This window comes from Mauremys reevesii, linkage group 1 (genome assembly GCF_016161935.1).
Source record: "Mauremys reevesii isolate NIE-2019 linkage group 1, ASM1616193v1, whole genome shotgun sequence".
NCBI lineage: Eukaryota > Metazoa > Chordata > Testudines > Geoemydidae > Mauremys > Mauremys reevesii.
Genome location: NC_052623.1, coordinates 87,053,090 through 87,071,534, shown reverse-complemented (window position 1 = coordinate 87,071,534; position 18,445 = coordinate 87,053,090).

Genomic DNA, 18,445 nt, shown 5'->3' with positions numbered 1-18,445 from the left:
TGGCTGTGTCATAGTGCTTGGAAATCCCACAAGGGGGTGCTGCTCCAGTCACACCACTACACTCTGACATCACAAAGGATCATGAAGGTTTGGGGAGAGGTGATATTTTTAAAGACCTTTAAATATTTTAATTCTTCTTTTAAATGTCCCAGAGGAAGAATTTCTAGGAGGGGCCAGGGAAGGACCATGATTTCCCCCACCCCATGCAGGACTGACTGCACTTGGGGGAGCACTGGATTTACTTCTTAAACCATTGCAGAATGGGGGTGCTACACACACCAAAGCTTCTAGGTATTGGGCATCTGAAGTAGGGTTGCCAGGCTTCTGGTTTTTGACCAGAATGCCTGGTTGAAAAGGGACCCTGGCAACCGGTCCTGACTGTGCTGCTAAAAATTCGTTCAGTGGTGCAGCGGTGCTAAGGCAGACTCCCTGCCTTCCCCTGGCTCTGCGTGGCTCCTGGAAGTGAGCCAGACATGCCGATCACTTCCAGGAACCACCTGAGGTAAGCACCGCCTGGCTAGAGCCCACAACTCGACCCCCCTATGACACCCCAACCCTCTGCTTCAGGTTGGAACTCCCTCCTGTACCCAAACTTCCTTCCAGAGCCCAGACCCCACATCCCCTCCTGTACCCCAACCCTCTGCCACATCCCTGAGCTCCCTTCTATACCCCAAACCCCTCATCCCTGGCCCCACCCTGGAGCCTGCACCCCTGCTGGAGCCATCACCCCCTCCTGCACCCCAGCCCCCTGCCCTAGCCTGGTGAAAGTGAGTGAGGGTGGGGCAGAGCAAATGACAGAGGGAGGGGGGATTGAGTGAGTGGGGTTAGGGCCTCGGTGAATGGCATGGGCTCGGGGAAGGGATGGGGCAGGGGGAGAGGCAAGGGTGTTCAGTTTTGTGTGATTAAAAAGTTGGCAACTCTATAAATTGAAAGACATAACACCTCAGGGCACCATGGCTCACATGGTGCATCACTTACTCCTGCCCAGGGTGAATAAGGTTTTAATTATGAAGAACAAGATGTCTGGAGGTGTTATGGGAACACAAAAACTGGTATGCTGGATCAAAGCAGTGGCCCATATGATCTAGTATTCTATCTCTAGTAGTCACCAATTCCAGATGCTGAAGAGGATGGTGCAGTAAGCAGCTATTGGAGAACTTGCCCCAGCAGGGAAGGATTTCTCCTAATCTCCAGTAGTTAAGCTTAAAACAAAACCATGAGGGTTAATGTTCATTCTGAAACTCTTGTTTTTAAATGAGGGTTTTTTTAGGATTCATAATTAACTGTGGCTATCACTGTTAGCCATATAGCTCTCTAATCCCTTTTTGGATCCTGCAAAGCTCCTGGCCTCAGTGATATCCAGAAGCAATGAGTTCCACAGTTCTTTGTTGGTTGTGTAAAATACTATTTCCATTTGTCAAGTTTTAAATGTTCCATCTTTCAATTTCATGGAATGTCCTCATGTTCCTATATTATAAGGCAGAATAAACAGAAGAGAACAAACTCAGTTGCATTTACTAATCACTTTTGATATGCAAGCCTAACATTTGCAAAGGGATGTTGATATGAGGAATTTTAGTAATAATTATTTCAAAGGGGACAGCTGTGAATGGCATTTTATTCTTAGATCATTTTACTTTACTTTGCAAAAAAGAAAATTGTAAAGTAGAAATGTCTTTGTTTCCTTTTTTCCTGCTTGTTTTTACCACTCTATTAAAATAATGAAGGGGAAGCATCATTTCCAGTGAGGTGGCTGAAAGATGGACACGTAGGGAAGACCTCATAAATACGTGCTTGGAATTTGTCAGAGAGCTCTTGTGTGTATATATATGTATATATATATATATATATAAAGACTTCTATTGACTTCAGTGGGCTTTTGATCAGGCCCATGAAGAGAGAAAGATAGCTTCCATTTCTTTATTATAACATCCTTCCTAAGTCAGATTTTTTTAAAAAATGCAAAAACTCTTCCCACCTTGGTTTATCTGATGCATGATTGTAGTGAAAGTTTTTTTTCATTTTTAACAGGTTTTTCTGGGTAAGCTCTGATTTAGAAAAAAAAGTTTCTCATTCCTTTCCTGCATCAGCAGCTGTTGCTAGCCCTGACAGCTGGCTTAGTCAAGGCATTTGTTCATTGGATGATACTTCACTTGTTCATTTGACTAGTCATATTGATGAGTAATATTTCATATATGAAAAATAAACAGTACTAAATGAACTGGCAATGGCAGCATAAGCTATGAGCTGGATTTGCTATAGTTGATTACAGGAAATATGAGAGTTCTGCTCCTATTGCACTTTAGAGAACTAGAAGACTGGGGGAAAAAAAAGAAGGAAAGAAAATGGTAGGATGTGTATATGAACGGATGATTGCAGAGGTTGTTTGTAGCTAATGTTTATGGCAAGGGTAGTACTTTGCTTCTCATTTCTAATTTGTTCAGTCACTCATACCTTAGAACAATTCCTTTCAGTATGAAGCTTCCTCTTACCCCAGAGGTGATTTTTTAACAGAAGAAAAATTGGTAAGTCAAGACTTTTCAAAAATAGTAGGTGCCTATGATTAGGCTTCTAAATCTATATTTAGGGGCCTAATAAGAGGCCTGATGCTCAAAAACTGAGGAGCATGCAGTATGTTACAGAACAGATACCAGCTTCCTCTACAATGTTTCTGAACATGGTTGGGGATGGAGGTGTGAAGAGCGAGAATGATAAATTTAATTGTTGAATTTTTTAAAAGGCTGAGGTTGGGATTTCCAAAGCTCTTAAGTTAGCATTGTGAAACTCCTATCAACTGTAATGGGAGCAGTTAGGACAGTGCTGAGAGAGTCTTTGAAACCCCACCCTTAACTGCTTTTCCTGCTGAAGCTTGTCCACAGTGTTTCTTAAAAACCAATGAAAAATGTTCATTCCTATAGGGCAGGGTTGGCCAAACTTACTGACCCTGCCCGGACTCAGGACTTCAGCCCTGTGGAGGGGTAGTGGGGCTAGGGGCTTTGCCCTGCAGGGTCATGGGCAGTGTTCTCTCTAATTTTTCCCACACATGTGTGGAATGAATTCTGTCATGTGCACCAATATGGAGGTGATGTGTGATACATCACCTCCATATTGGTGCACATCAAATAATTCATGTGGTGGGGGTGGGGCCAAGATGTTTGGAGTGTGGGAGGCGGCTCAGGGCTGGAGCAGAGGGTTGGGGTACAGGAGTGTGAGGGCTCTGGCTGGGGGTGCGGCCTCTGGGGTGGGGCCAGGAATGAGGGGCTCAGAGCTGGAGCAGAGGGTTGGGGTGTGAGCTCTGGGGTGGGGGCAGGGATGGGGGGTTTGGGGTGCAGAAGGGTGCTCCGGGGCTATGGTGGGGAGAGAGAGGACTCCCCTCAGCTCTCTCTCCCCACAGCAGCACCTCTCCCCACCACGACAGGTCCAGAGCTGGGGCTGTGGGATAGGCGACCCTCGCTCGGCTGTGGCTGGTGCAGGCGGGGGCTGTGTTTGGGCCAGGGGAGGGGCGCCCCAGCCACAGCAGGTCTGGGCCAGGGCTGGGTTCGGGCTGGGGGAGGGGCATCCTTCTCCCAGCTGTGGCAGGTCCGCGGTGGAGTTGGGTTCAGGCCGCCCCTCCCCTGGCCACAGCATGTCCATGGCTGAGTTGGGGCCAAGGGGGGGCACCCCACTCACAGCAGGGCTGGGCCGGGGCTGGACACCTCTACTCCTCCCATGGCAGGTCCCGGCTGCAGCTGCGCAGCTTACAGGGGGGTTCTTGGGGCTTCAGCAGGAGTGGGGCTGAAGCCTGCACCCCAACAGGCACCTCCCACAGGGCTGAAGTCCCAAGACCCCCATCCCTGCTGGGCAAAAGTCCCTAGCTTCACCACCCTACTGCAGGGCAGAAGCCCCTAGCACCCACAAACAGACTGTAGGCGGAGAATGGGAGTGGGTCCATGAGCCGCACTTTAACTGTAAAAGAGCCGCATGCGACTCATGAGCTATTTTGACCACCCCTGCTATAGGATTTTCTACCCATCTCATTGACATAGTAGGAGTAAGGAGGCCTGTTGCTGAATGTGAATGAGCTCATCAAATGAGACCATGTTTGAAAGGAAATTTTAAATGCTGGCATGACATCTCCAGAATGTCTAACTAGTCAATCATAACCTGGTGTTTAGCAGTCACTGTGTACTGCTCTACTATAAAGATGACTGGACTTATAGCCAGAACACTTTTGGCCCAAATCCTTCACCATTTGCTTCTTTACAGTGTGGGAAACTCCCATTGACTGTTGCGAGTTTTGCATGAATAGGCAGTAAGAACCACAGAATTTGGTCCATTTTGCTTTACAAACCTTGTACTTGTGTTTCATTTAAAAAATACAAACCTCATATTGCTGGGAAAGAGGTAATAGTTTGTGCCTGTCAGATCAACTGGCAGCCTAGGAAAACCATTTTCCTTCCTCAGGCATTATAAGGTGCAGGCAGACACAAAGCAAACTCTTCCCCATTCCTCCTGAGAATGTCCAGTCTCAGATTTAATCACAGTGCTAATCCTAGGAAATTTACACAGTAAGATATTGTATTCACTTTGTACATGCAACTAGTAAGTGCTACAAGTACCTGTTAGCAGGAATACATTCCCTGGGGATCCTCAAAGCACAGATCTTAGAATGAATGGGCTAATTACTGCCTTTGGTCACAACTGTACAAACCAGTGCACTGTGATTATTTAGCACCCAAAAACAGGGGCACCCAAAATGAGGAAACTGGAAAAAGTTAGCCTAACTGATAACAATAAACACCAAAGGGAAAATTCTCCTGTCTGACATATCTGAGTCTGGCTAGCTTTTTCTCATAGTTTTTGGCACATCATAGCAGGTGCTCACTATTATAAAACTTAACAAAAATCAAGGTAATGCATTGAAACCATTACCTGACAACAGCATTTACCTGCAGAGCACAATTACTGTGTAGCACAAATAGTGACAGCACAGAGTTCCCTCCACCAAAGTACCTCAGTCCTGAGCTGAAGAGACCCTGTCTCTGGATAAGATGTTGGGTCACTCTCCATACCCATTCAGGATGCTAGCAAGAGCATCCATAGCAATTGTGCCAGATCCTTTGATCCCATCACCACTGAGAACTCTCAGATATGATACACTATGTATGGGAATCCCAAGCTTGCACCTCCATGGTCTAATTTCCCTGGCTTGTCTTGGAGTGAGACTAGGATTTCCCTATGTTCTGAGTCTGTATATTGAAGGGTCTCCATTCTGAATAGCTTAGTTGGGAGGAGGAACATCTCTCTTCATAATAGACTTGCTTTCTTGTGCAGGTGTTGCTGAAATCCATTAATGCCACTTGAGTCCACAAAGCTCAGATGAATCATGCAGCAATCTTTTTGCTCTGGGGCAATTAATGAAAGAGTCACCTATTCATTCTCAGATTCTAACTAAATATAATCTATTTCATTTTCAAAAGCAAAACAAAAGTTTTTGAAATAAAAACATGATTGCACTAAATCACCATTAATGGGCTAAATTTGTCAGTGTTTCACAATTAACTCTGAAAACAGGGAGCTAAGTGTGAAAGTGTTAGAACCACACTGCCATTCCTCTTAGCCAGCCAGTTACCCACTTGCAAAACTTAGTATTTTCCATGTGCAAATCTAGCTTGGGGAAGACAATGAGAATGGCTTGCAGCTCCACCCCCATGAAACACATTGGGATGGTTTACAGTAAATAGGAGATGTTGAGTCTGATTCCAGTCTGAAAAACAACTGCCTCAAGCTTACTAATTGCAAGCAAAATGCAAAGGCTTTTACTATTGCAAAAGACTCCCCACCCCCAATTCATATTTTCTGGTGAAGCATTGGCCACACAGACTTATTCTTAAAATATTTTGGAAGATGAGGATCATTACACAACATTCTAGTTTAGTAAGATCCAAAGCAGGTTCTTCAATTCCAAAAAATTAAGTACTGTAAAACAGGGCTTTGCCTCTTTTAGTTTACTTATTTAATTTGTTCTGCTCTTAGGTACTGGAACTTGTTAGCTAATGTGATTTTGGCCCTACTAAGATTTTGGCTTCTTTATATAAACCTGTAAAATAGTCTATAGTTGTCTATATTGCTTCCCATCAGGCCTGGACTAAGCAAGGTGCACTTGCATAGGGCCATTTTGGTGGGGGTCTCCTGATCATTGGAAAAATAATGAAAAACAAGCCCGAGTGGTGCTGCAACCCCATGTGCCAGGTTGCAGTGCCACTCATTCAAATTTGGCCTGGTTTCCCCTCTGTTATGATGGAGGGCCAGCTGGGCCAAACCTGAGCAATGTGGGGCAGGTGATGGGAGAAAGCAGAGCTGGGCATCCAGGATCAGGAAAAGCCACCCTAGCCTGGGATGGGAGTGGAGTGATGGGTGGGGAGGGAGCTGGTGAGTGGCCGGGAAGGGTCCAGGAATGGTGCGGGAGAAGCTGAGAGTGAGTAGTTGTTGGGCTATGGGATGAGTGGGGAGTGTTGGGTGTGGAGTACAGGGCTGGGAATGAGTGAGGTATGTTGGGGGACAGTGGCCAGAGGGGCTAAGGTTTTGGTGGTCTGCGGTGAGTGGCATATATGTCAGGGCTGCTGGGATGTGTGTAGTGTCTAGTAGAGGGTTGTTGGGGTATAAGTGGGATGGGAGAGGCAGTCAGGGGCCTGTGTAGGGTGGAGTATGTGTTGGGTGGTGTGGGAGGGACAATGTGGGGTCTATGGCACAGGGGCACTTTAAGGAATGAGGGGGTGCCCCCAATTTCCATAGTGCAGAGAGCTCCCAAATTTTTTAATCTGGGCCTGCTTTCCATATGGGCCAAATTTTCAAAATGTCGTATTCTTCATGTTGTATACACAGTCATTTTATGCACACTAGCATTTGCACGTGCAAAAACAGGAGGTGAATTGGGGCTCTCTTTGATAATAGGATGCTCTAAGGCTACATTTTAGTCACAGATATTTTTAGTAAAAGTCATGGATAGGCCATTAACAGGCCTGTGACCTGGCCATGACTTTTGCTAAAAATAACTGCCGTGACTAAAACTTGGGGAGGGGCGTAGATGTTGGGGGGTCCAGGGGTGCCATGGGTGCTGGAGAACCCCGCTGGTGCTGGGGAGTTGGCGGGGCTGGTAGGGGCTTTCTACCCGGCTCCGCATCCCTTCAGCTCCTAGCTGGTGGAGGGGCCAGGGAAGGGGTTCCGCTGCTCCTATCACAAGTGTCGGCTGCCACAGCGCCCACTGGCTGGGAACCACAGCCAATGGGAGCTTTGGGGGCAGGGCATGTGGGCTGCGCAGAGACCCCCCCCCACCCCGGCCTCTCCGCTGCCTAGGAGCTGCAGGGGGGGCCATGCCAGTGGGAGCCGGGGAGCCCCCCACCCTGAGGTAAGCTCCCCCTGCACTCCCCAGTCCCCTACCCCTAGCCCTGAACTCCCTCCCACACACCCAAACTGCTACTGCTGGCCCAAGGGCTGCCTGGAAAGTCACATAATCCGTGACTTCCATGACAGACTTGCAGCCTTATCTAGGACTACAGTTTCAGGCAAATGAACATTTCCATTTTGTTTCTCTAACCAGACTACCTACAGCTACTTTGAATTCTCCTGATCTTGATCATGAATTGTAAACATAGTGTAGCCCACAATTTAGAATGTAACTCTACTGTGTTTTTTATACCATGCTTATCATCATAGTATTTCAATACCTACCCCTTTCAGACCTGACTGCATCCATGTAAAGGAACATTATCAGGGCTAAAAATAGATACAATAAGTTGTGCACACCAACATGTGAGTGCAAATTATTGCTCTTTATAGGCATATTCTACAACTTGTAGACACAAATGTTAGGTGCTGCAGAATTGCATAATTATTTGTGCAGAAATAGAGGTAATTTTTTTGAAAAATTGGCCCTTCAGGCTTATAGGATTAAACTTCTGGCCACCAATGTGAGCAGGGACAATTTTACATGCTGTCATGATCCCAAACAATCCTGGTACACTGTGTTTGTTGTTAATAGTTCATCAGTGGACAATTGCTACTTAAAACTACAGCACTTTTCATTTTGCAAAGGTTGAGAGAAATTAAAGCTGGCTGGAAATTTTCTGACAACATTTTGCCATTGGAAAAAGCAGTTTTGTCAAAATTGTAACGTTGTGGAAATGTGTTGATTTCAATGAAATTTCATTTAGGAAAAAAGTATTTTGATACGATTGAAATATTCCTTTTTGGAATTTTGATTTTTTCATTTCAAAATAACCTTTCATTTAATTTTTTAATATAATATTTTAAAAGTTAAACTCAGGATGAAACATTCTGACCAGAAACAATGTATGTAGTTCCCATGAAACAAGAGTCCAAATCTATAAAATTTGGAATTTTGTTTCATGGGAAACTTTGAATGTTGTTGTTTTCATTCTAATTTGGAACAAAAAGAAATTTTGAAATGTCTGAATTTCCCATAGAAATTCCGAGAGTTGACCAGCTCTAGAGGAAAATTCAGTCAGAAAAAAAAATAGATGAAATAATTGTTTTGGGAGTGAATTATAAGTTGAGTTTCTTACTCACCGCACCATTTTGAAAGCTTCCAGATCCTTGTGATCCCTTAATAAAACAAAAGTAAATAAACTTACATTTTCCAAAATGTCCCTTCATTTTTAATGCCCCATTTTTTTGAATACCCATCTTGAGATACCACTGAGGTCAATTGGAAATGTGAGGGGAATAGATTTAGTTTGTATACCCAGAAGTGGAAGCACCTAGAATTAGTGGATATTTTGGAAAATATAGGCCTCAATCATTAACAGAGCGGTGGAATCTACCCCAACTAGCTGCCTAGTGTCTCACTACACCCTTGCAAAAATGTCACCTCAATCTCCTTGCTGATTAGTTACCATGTTAGATATTAGCTACTTAATTACCACAGCTAAAGTTCATACTTGACTAGTGAAATACTCAGATTAAAATCTCAACACTAAACAAAACATGCTCCATAAAAAACAATAAATAACCCCAACGCATGCTATTTGTCAGTAATAAAAGAAGTGCTTGTTACAATCCAGATATCAAGTGACAGTGCCAAAAAAAACTTTCAGTCATATATAAGCATAAAAATGCACTCGTGAATATACTTTCACTGTCACACCAGTATTCAGTTTACTAACTAGGTGATGCTTCAATTATTCTTTCTACATAAATATTTCAAGTCTTTTGGAAAGAAAGGTGCCAAAGCTTCATAAAGCATTCGGTGTTTCCCTTAGCATTCTGTAAAAGATTAACAGACCAACTTCATCTTTGGTGGAACACCGTTAATTTCAGCAGAGTTATACCAGGGATGACTTTGGCCCACCACATGGAGCTGTGGAAAATTATCAAAATGAAATCCAAAGAGCAACACAATTAGCCAGATTGGAGTTTAACTGGAGCTCAAAACTCAGTCAGTGTGAGCTGAAAGGCTCACTATAATTTGAAAAACTTCTGGTAAAGCTAGTGGACTTGGGCTAGTCAGAGGTGGATTATGGTTCTGTGGGGCCCTGGGTCAGAGTAAGTAGGGGGCCCTCTCCTCCCCTTCTGCCCACAGTCGCGCCAGGCAAGCAGAGTGGGGCAAGCCCCCGCACTCCAACCCTGTTCCCTGGCAGGAGCGCCAGGTGGGTGGAGTGGGTCGGGGTGCACAGGGGCACCAGTTTTTCTCAGGTCCCCCAATTGGCTGTGGTCCCTGGGCCCAGGCCCCGTTGGCCTATTGGATAATCTGCCACTGGGAACAATTTATGGTTTCGTTACAATTTCATCTGATTTTTTATTGGAAATTTTGCAGAAAATGTCATAGACTGAAAATCAAGGGGGACATGGATGAAAGCAAACAACCAACACGTTTATTGGAGCTCCTGCAAACTGAATTAGACCAGTTTCATTCAGCTGTATTAAAGTGTCTTAAATAGACAACCAGTTTGTACGAGAAATGATGCCAGCAAGAACAAAAAGAAAAACAAAGTGAAGAGTAATGAAGGTATTATGTTCATAGCATACACACAGAAAAGTTAGATAAAACTATAAGTAGTCTTGTTGGAAGGTTGCAGCATAACACTACTTTATTTCTTAGAATTCAGAATGATTACACACAAGAACCCAAAATGAAAGAAAAATCAGGCTGCTCCCTAAGGCGGAGGTGCACAACTCATCCCACCTTGTGTTAAATTGGCTATTTCCACATTAACTGCTGGGAGGCCCAGATCACACATTTCCCTACAGAGCTCCTTATAGCCTGCGAGCATGACCAGCCCCTACCCCTCACACTCTTAAAGTCACAGCTTGCAACGCCAACACAATTCTCAATACACAGAAGGGAGACTGCATATTGTCACCGCACTGGCATACTTGCTAACGGTCCTGGATTTCACAGGACTGTCCTACATTGGTCCCCAGAACTCCAAGTTTCTGTTGAAGGGTAGTTTGCCCCAGGAACTCCAAAGAAGAGGGGCCCCTTTAGGGTTGCCAACTTTCTAATGGCACAAAACAGAACACCATGTCCTGCCCCCTGCCCCACCCCTTCCCTGAAGCCCTGCTCCTTCCCTGAGGCCCTGCACCCACTCGCTCCATCCCCCTCCCTCCATTGCTCACTCTCCCCCACCCTCACTCACTTTCACTGGGCTGGGGTAGGGGTGCATGAGGGTGTTTGGGGTGCTGGGTTCTGGCAGCGCTTACCACGGATCCCAGGAAGCGTCTGCCAGGTTCCTGGACCCCTAGGCTCATGGGCAGCCAGAGAGGCTCTGTGCACTGCCCTTCTGTCTGCAGGCACCGCCCCCACAATTCCCATTGGTCACTCCTCCTGGCCAATGGAAGCTGCGGAGCTGGCACTTGGGGTGACAGCAGTGTGCGGAGCCTCCTTGGCTGCCCATGGTGGTCGCTTCCGGGAGACACGTGGAGCTAGGGCAGGCAGAGAGCCTGCCTTAGCCCTGGGCCCCTGCTGTGCCATTGACTGGACTTTTAACGACCTGGTCAGCATCAGGGTCCCTTTTTGACCAAGTGTTTCAGTCAAAAACCGGATGCCTGGTAACCCTAGGCCCCATAGTGATTGAAGTTGTGACCTGCTGCATAGAATCAAGTACCATACAGGTTTGGCCTGGCCACCCCTCTGACTCCATCTACAGAGGGCAGCGCAGCAGGACCAAATATGAGTGGCATTGTGACTCCATGCACTTGGTCCCAATGCCAGTCTAATTTGGCCTGTCCACTCCTCTGTCTCCATCTACGGAGGGGCAGATGGGCCAAACCTGAATGGCACTGCATACTGCTTTAGCCCCTTGAAATGCAGGAAGGTATGCAACAGGTCAGATTCTTTTTTAAATTACGCTGGTGTAAGCTCAGAATAACTCCATTGGAGTTACATTAGAGTCACACCAAACCTGAGAGAGAAGAAGTCACAAAAAATCTAGAACAGCAGCCTTTCCCAGTTCCTTTCAGGTTACCTAACTACAGATTCTCATTTCCAGTGAGATAATATCCGTTCACTCCATCTTGCTAAATCTGTGGTTGGGTAATAGTGAGTATCTCTAAAAGGAATATTACTAATAAAACACTGTTGCAACAATATTCTTGTATGCAGTCTTCTGGCTCCAACTTACACCTGCACTAATTACGTAAGGTGACTTTTCCTGTATGTGACATAACCACATTCATTATTCACACCCTAGTTATGTACTGTCTTTTGTACAATCTTATTGACTTTTCTATGCAGTGTGACATTGTCTGCCTGTCCAAAATGTAAGCAAACAAGATGAGTTTGCAACTTAACACTAGCAAAATAAGGTGATTTATATGGGCTCCAAATCCCAATTCCTCCATCCTTGTGCTCAGTACAGCACTAAGGAAGGATAGAAAAGGGTGGTCAAAGGTGGCTTTAGCCACCTCTGTGTATCTCACGTAATAAGGTGACCTTTTGGGGTCTAAACCAGACCCTGGTTTAAATACAGTGCACTTTGGCCACATTCATTCCCTTCCATCCATCCCTATCTCCTAAAATGGACACAGCAATGGGGACCAGCATAGAGCTGTTCCAATAGCACTGCACCAGCCAGGACCCTTATTACTCATGAAGAGGGGTTCTGCAGCATGAAGGATCTTTGTGAAATAGAGAATTAGGCCCATGCAAACTAGTAGCCAATGCAGGCAAAAAAGTTTATATTCTGATTGGAGCATTTGAGTTTGGATGCATTGATAGGGTTTAGGTTATGATAACTAGCTTGAATGTGATGTTTATAATTGCTGATTTTTCAGTCCTGTATCTACAATAATTTGTGGGTGAAGCTGCCTTATGTAGATGAAAAAGAATTCACTCAATGAAATTCATTGGGCCAAGCTCTGCTCTCATTTGCCAGTGAGGGATATAGCCAAGAGCCGAATTTGGCCCATTGGCCTTTAATCTGAGAGAAATTGAAAAAGCACATATTTGACATGGCTCTGATTAGGGTGTGAAGGAGAACCCTTTAAAGAGAGTTCCACTTACATGTTTTTGAAAAATAAATCAATCCATGTGATGCTGAAATACTGCTTGCCATTTTTTACAGTTGTAAATGGAGGATTGTGTGTACATTGCTAGGTTACCTTGCAGTGAAATGCACCGTTGTACTCACAAGAATGAAATTTGACATAGTGCAGCTTGTTTTTTTAAATAAATAAATAATTACCCCCACATATACAGCGCAAAACATTACATTTATGTAGCTTTTACTTAGATGCCATGAGTCACATGGAGTTAAAGATTTACAAAGAGCTTGACTGGAGAATGCAGTTATGCCAGCGGACCATTTGGGACCATGTTGCACCTTTGTGCTGCAGCCCACAATTTGGGAAGCCATACACAACAGGACACTCCCCTTCAGAGTTTGGAATGGAACCCAAGATTCCTGAGAGCCACTATTCCTCTGCCATCCTATATCTATGAAACTCACTGACGAAGCATCTCATCCCTGTCTAGTGCTGGTCCACGCAGTATATGAAAACCTACTATTTCTGCTATCAGTTACTGTGTTAGTTCATGTGGCAGAGGTCTGTGTGGTGGATCTAAAGGTTCCAGCCCAGCTGATTGACCATGTGGCTGTCAATATGGTGCCACATAATGGAATTTGTTTTTTCAGTGGGCTTTTTTAAAACCTAGAAAATTACACACAAGCTATGTTAAAAGAATACTATTAAGGTTTCAAGCACTCATAAGTTAGGCAATGCCAAAGTTAAGGTTGCCTGTGTGACCTTAATTCAAACCTTAGGTATGTATACTTTATGATAGTCTTGAATTACATGACCACTTACTTATTTTTTTCCACAGGACCCCTGCCTCATTCAGTACACAGGATGGCTCTGCTCTGGGGATGAATAAAAAAAAGGAGACAGTTGTCCGTAGCACCCTGCCTCATTTGTTTCAGAGGTAGAAGGTGTATAGTGAATGAGGTAGGGGATTACAGGAATAGAAAGGAGGATCTCATGGTTAAGGCAGCTGAATGCTGCCATGGAGAATTGCATTCTATCCCTGCCTCTGCTGCAGAGATCCTGTATGATGCTTGGTAAGTCATTAAAACCAAACTTTTCGCAGGTGGTCACTAATTGTGTGTTCATCATTTTCTGGGTGCCTGACTTGAGACCCTGAAATCTGATTTGCAGAAATGCTGAGCACTCACAGATGCAGTTGAAGTCAACGGGACTGTGCTTTGAACATAGCAAGTGTTATATAATGCTAAGTACTCTGAAAAATCAGGTCCTAGGTATCTCAAATTGGGCATCCAAAATTCATGAACACTTTGACCTTCATTTCTCTGTGCTTCAGTTTCTCATCTGTAAAATGGAGATAATACCACCCCCACCTCTCACAGGGGTGACATTCATTAATGTTTGTGAAATACTCAGATACTATAGCGATGAGCCCAGGAGGCAATTAATAATTCTGTTTTCAGAGCAGGGTTTGAATAGTGTGCTGTAATAAGGCATGGGCCACACATTCAATAGTAAGGAGAAAACAAAATATTGAATTGCTGCTGATAAATTCAGTTCTGTCCACTATCCATTCTGGGCACTGAATGAGGCAGGGATCCTGTGGAAAAAATAGTACAGTATTTGATCATGACTGTACCATAATGCATAGGCACAAGAGAGGCCAAATTAAGGTTGCACAGGCAACCTTAATTCTGGCATTTCCTAACTTTTCAGTGCTTGACTTTACAGACTTGTGTTCTTTTAACATAGCTTTCTGTATGTAATAGAATAATTTGGAACTGATCTTTGGCTCCCCCCTAATTGTTCACCCTCTCCACTCTGACAGTGACACTAACCTTTTGTTTCTCCCATATCCTTGCACTTACTTCTATCCTGCTCTTGTGCATGGACAGTCTTTCTTGAACTCTTCTCTTAAATTCTTTCTCCAGACCAACAGTCTACTCTGGAACCTACAAAAATCTTATTCTTTAGAAGCTGGAGATTTTATATATATATAAATGTATATATATGTGTGTGTGTGTGTGTGTGTAATTATATATTGGCTCTATATTTATTTATTTTATGTGTATTATTGTACACATTCAGGTCGTACGCCTTTCCCTGACCCTTTGTATACTGCTTGCTGTCTTAGATTCTTAGCTGTTTACAGCAAAAACTGTGTATTTAAGTGTTTGTATAGCATCTACTGCAAAGAGATCTAGATTCTGACCAGCAACTCCAGGGTACTACCAAACACAAAACATTTACAATAAAGATGTGAGAACCGTGTGCAGCTTTGTGGCCTTCTCCTTGTGGTGTTGGCTCTCCCGTATAGCTCACAAACCTCCTTGCTAACAAACCTCAGGAGGGAGACATTCCTTAGGATGGTTGCTTTCCACCTCCAGACAAGGGTTTAGCACAAGAAGAGTTGAGTCTGAGATTCTGTAAGAGAGTCCAAATATGCTGGTCTGGGTTACTTCCTACCAGTCTGTTCACTTTGGGGTCTGGCCCCTCTAGTCCAATTTGCTGCGCAGCCTGCTTCCAGTAGGGTCCCCTCTTGGGCAGTGCCTTGCTGCAGTCCCAGGCGCCTTTGAGTGGGGCAGCAGTAAGTTGGCCAAGGCAAGCCCCACAATGTCTCTGGAGTTCACTCATTCAGTTACCTCAGGTGCTGGAGGCCCCTTTGCAGTCTCCCATTGGCTGGGGAGGCAATGGTTACTCCCAGATGGCTGCCAGGCTAGTGCTTGGTCCTTTCAGGTAGGGAGATAGCTAGCTACTGCCTCTTCATCTGTCAACCCCAAACTGAGCCAGGCCCTCTCCTTTTATCCCCCGCTCCAGGCCTGGCATTGGCTACAGGTATAGTGGGGTGGGGCTAGCTGGACCCAAAAGCTCTCTTTAAGCTAGGGGTGGGCAAACGTTTTGGCCTGAGGGCCACATCTGAGTATGGAAATTGTATGGCAGGCCATGAATGCTCACAAAATTGGAGGTTGGGGTGAAGGAGGGAGTGAGGGCTCTGGCTGGGGGTGCAGGCCAGAAATGAGGCATTCATGGTACGGGAGGGGGCTCTGGGGTGGGAGCGGGGATGAGGGGTTTGGGGTGAAGGAGGGGAATGGGGGTGGAGGAGAGGGTTTCGGAGTATGGGAAGGGACTCCCATGTACTTTGTACTTTGAATTAATATTCTGTATTTAAGTATCACAAATTTCATGGTAGGCTCTAGGGCTATATGTACACTGCAGTGGAATATTTTTAGCAAATAGAAAACATCACACATTTTTTAAACAATAAAAGCTTTGCTTGTTATAAAAATGTTAGACTCCTTCTAAAATTTCAAGATCCAAAGCGACTGTACAGAATTTTGTTTAGCTCTCCAAGCCAAATGTATCAGTCAGAGACCCCAAACTGGCACATGAATATTATTTGCTTAAATGACTTATCAAGCAGACCACCGAAAGGATTAATTTTATAAGTAGAAGCTACTTGTTTACTCATAAATCATAGAGCCCTCAAACATCTGATTCTCTTTATAGTATTCTCTTCAACAAACTACATTTATGACTTCCAGGCACAGACAACGTTAATACAGCTTCTGCTTTTGAAAACTGTAAAAAAAAAAAATTGTACAGCAACTTTGAAAGAACAATAATATCTGAGGCCAGCTGCAAAGGATTTCTGGTAGGTGATGGAAGCTGATTTGTTTGTAGTGGAACACTTCATACTAGTAGCTCAAACCTCAAACGGCAGTGAATGGCATAATGAAGTGGGATGATTTCTGAGTCACTACTAGAACACCCCCATGATTCACTTATTAAGGACTTAGGAAAAGTAGTTGTGGCCAGCAGTGAAACTGAAAAGCACTAATCATCACCACTGCCACCCCCAGCGCAGTAAACTTCTACAAGTTGTGTTTAAAAGATGAGATGTTTTCATTGGCAGGACTTGTGATGACCAAGAAACAGTACAACTCACAGGAAAGTATGAGCAGGCTGACCACTCACACAGCAGATCTGCTACACTGAACGGTGTTCCACTCAGGCACAAACTATGTAATTTTAGAACACGGACAGAAACTTCAGAAGGATGATGCAGCTAAAGAAGAAACAGAGACAACATAAAAGTACACTGCTTAGTGTGAAGGGAAGGAGTGAGGAGGAAAAAGATGTGAGGCAATGAGCAAGGAAAGAAAAAGCAGGATTCTAACTTTCCTTAGACTTTGTAGTGAGCTGGGAGAATGGTATAAGAAGTTGCGGTAGAACTTCTTGTTTTCCAGTGGATGCATTTGGTTCAGAATCAGATAATTATTCAGATAATTAACCTCAGCTAATGAAGTCCATCAACAATGATTTACTGAATCTTGTTGCATGAAAAAAGGAAAAATGGTTTTTGTTTTTTAAATACCTCTCCCAAGTGAAGATGAAAGACAGTAAATGGACCCTGGAGACAGAGAGGAATAAAACATGACCTGCTGAACAGGCATTGCTGATAAGGAAGAAATTGAGTCAGAGACTGTCTTTAATCAGATTTGCAGAAGCCATTCAGCATTATGGATCATAATGGCCTTCATCTGAGGCTGGTAGATTATGTGTACATATTATGTAGGCAGGAATACTGCATTCAGACTGATTCAGAAATTGTTTAAGAGATGCACAGAGACTCCACAAAAGATGTGCTATTAACAGTTAATAATTCCCCTGTTCACTCCTCTTCTACCCAATGGAATACTCACACTTAAAGGGAATGATCACTTAAAACCATTTTTGATGGTATATTGTAAAAGAATGACTCATTATATAACTTCTTACTTGGGCAGTTCTCTCAGTGGTTGTGTGAAAAAATGAGAAATTGATGACAATGGATGCTAGTTAGTATTCTGGAAAGTCACTCTCAAGTTAGACCATTCCTTTAAAGACACAGTGATCCAATTTCTACGCTGTTATATCAGTGTACCCACACTGATTTTAGAAAGATTACAACAGTGTAACTGAGAGCTGAATTTGGCCCACTCGACTGGCTTTGTAAGCTCACTAGATAGTACTGATATACATTCCCAACACTAGTACAATTTACGGACACAAAACTTGGTTAATGCAGAGTTAAGGTTATCTGGTGGTATCTTGTGCCCTTCCAGAACAGCAAGTTCAGCAAAATTTTAATTATCTGAAAACCAGGAAGTAAAGATTTAAGGTTATTCAGATTCAAACTTCTGAAAACCAGGAAAATCAGAGTTAAGGTACATGTTCACGCAACCTTAATTCTGCATCCTGGGAAGCTAGCAATGGTCACTGGGAATGATCTGCATGCATGCAGCAGTATTCAGTGTTTTGTAGCTACACAAAACACTGAACACTGTTGGACTGAACACTGATGGCAGGATTAGTGGGAGAAGCTTGATAGATCTCTGATTGTGATATAAGGCAATCTGAGTGGTCTTGCCTGTGATGAGACACCCCTCCCCCCATCCCACTGATAGAAAGGCTAAAAAGTATTCCTTCACTCAGCCGCTTCCAATTTGGTACACCTAATTGATCATGCTCCACCTGGAAAAGGGGAGGTTAAAAAGGTGAAACTTGCCACAAAGAAGGGGGGAAGTTGGCCCAGGAGGAGGAACTGCTAGTGAGCGCTAGTAGCCCAGCCTGAGTCAGCAGCTAGCTTTTCCTTTTCCTGTCACCTTTTCCTGACACTACGAGCTTGATACCAGTTTTGCACGCACCTTATAGTAGCTCCATCTAGGTTGCATTTCCCTTGTTTATTTATGAGAAGGTCATGCAAGACAGTATCAAAAGCTTTACTAAAGTCAAGATATACCAAGTCTACCACTTCCCCCCTATCCACAAGGCTTGTTACCCTGTCAAAGAAAGCTATCAGGTTGGTTTGACACAATTTGTTTTTGACAAATCCATGACACTTGCCTCTCAATGGCCTCCAGAGCATTGGGTGTCGGTTTTAGTTCTATACATGATGGGGCAGGCAGCTACCATAACCTTGATC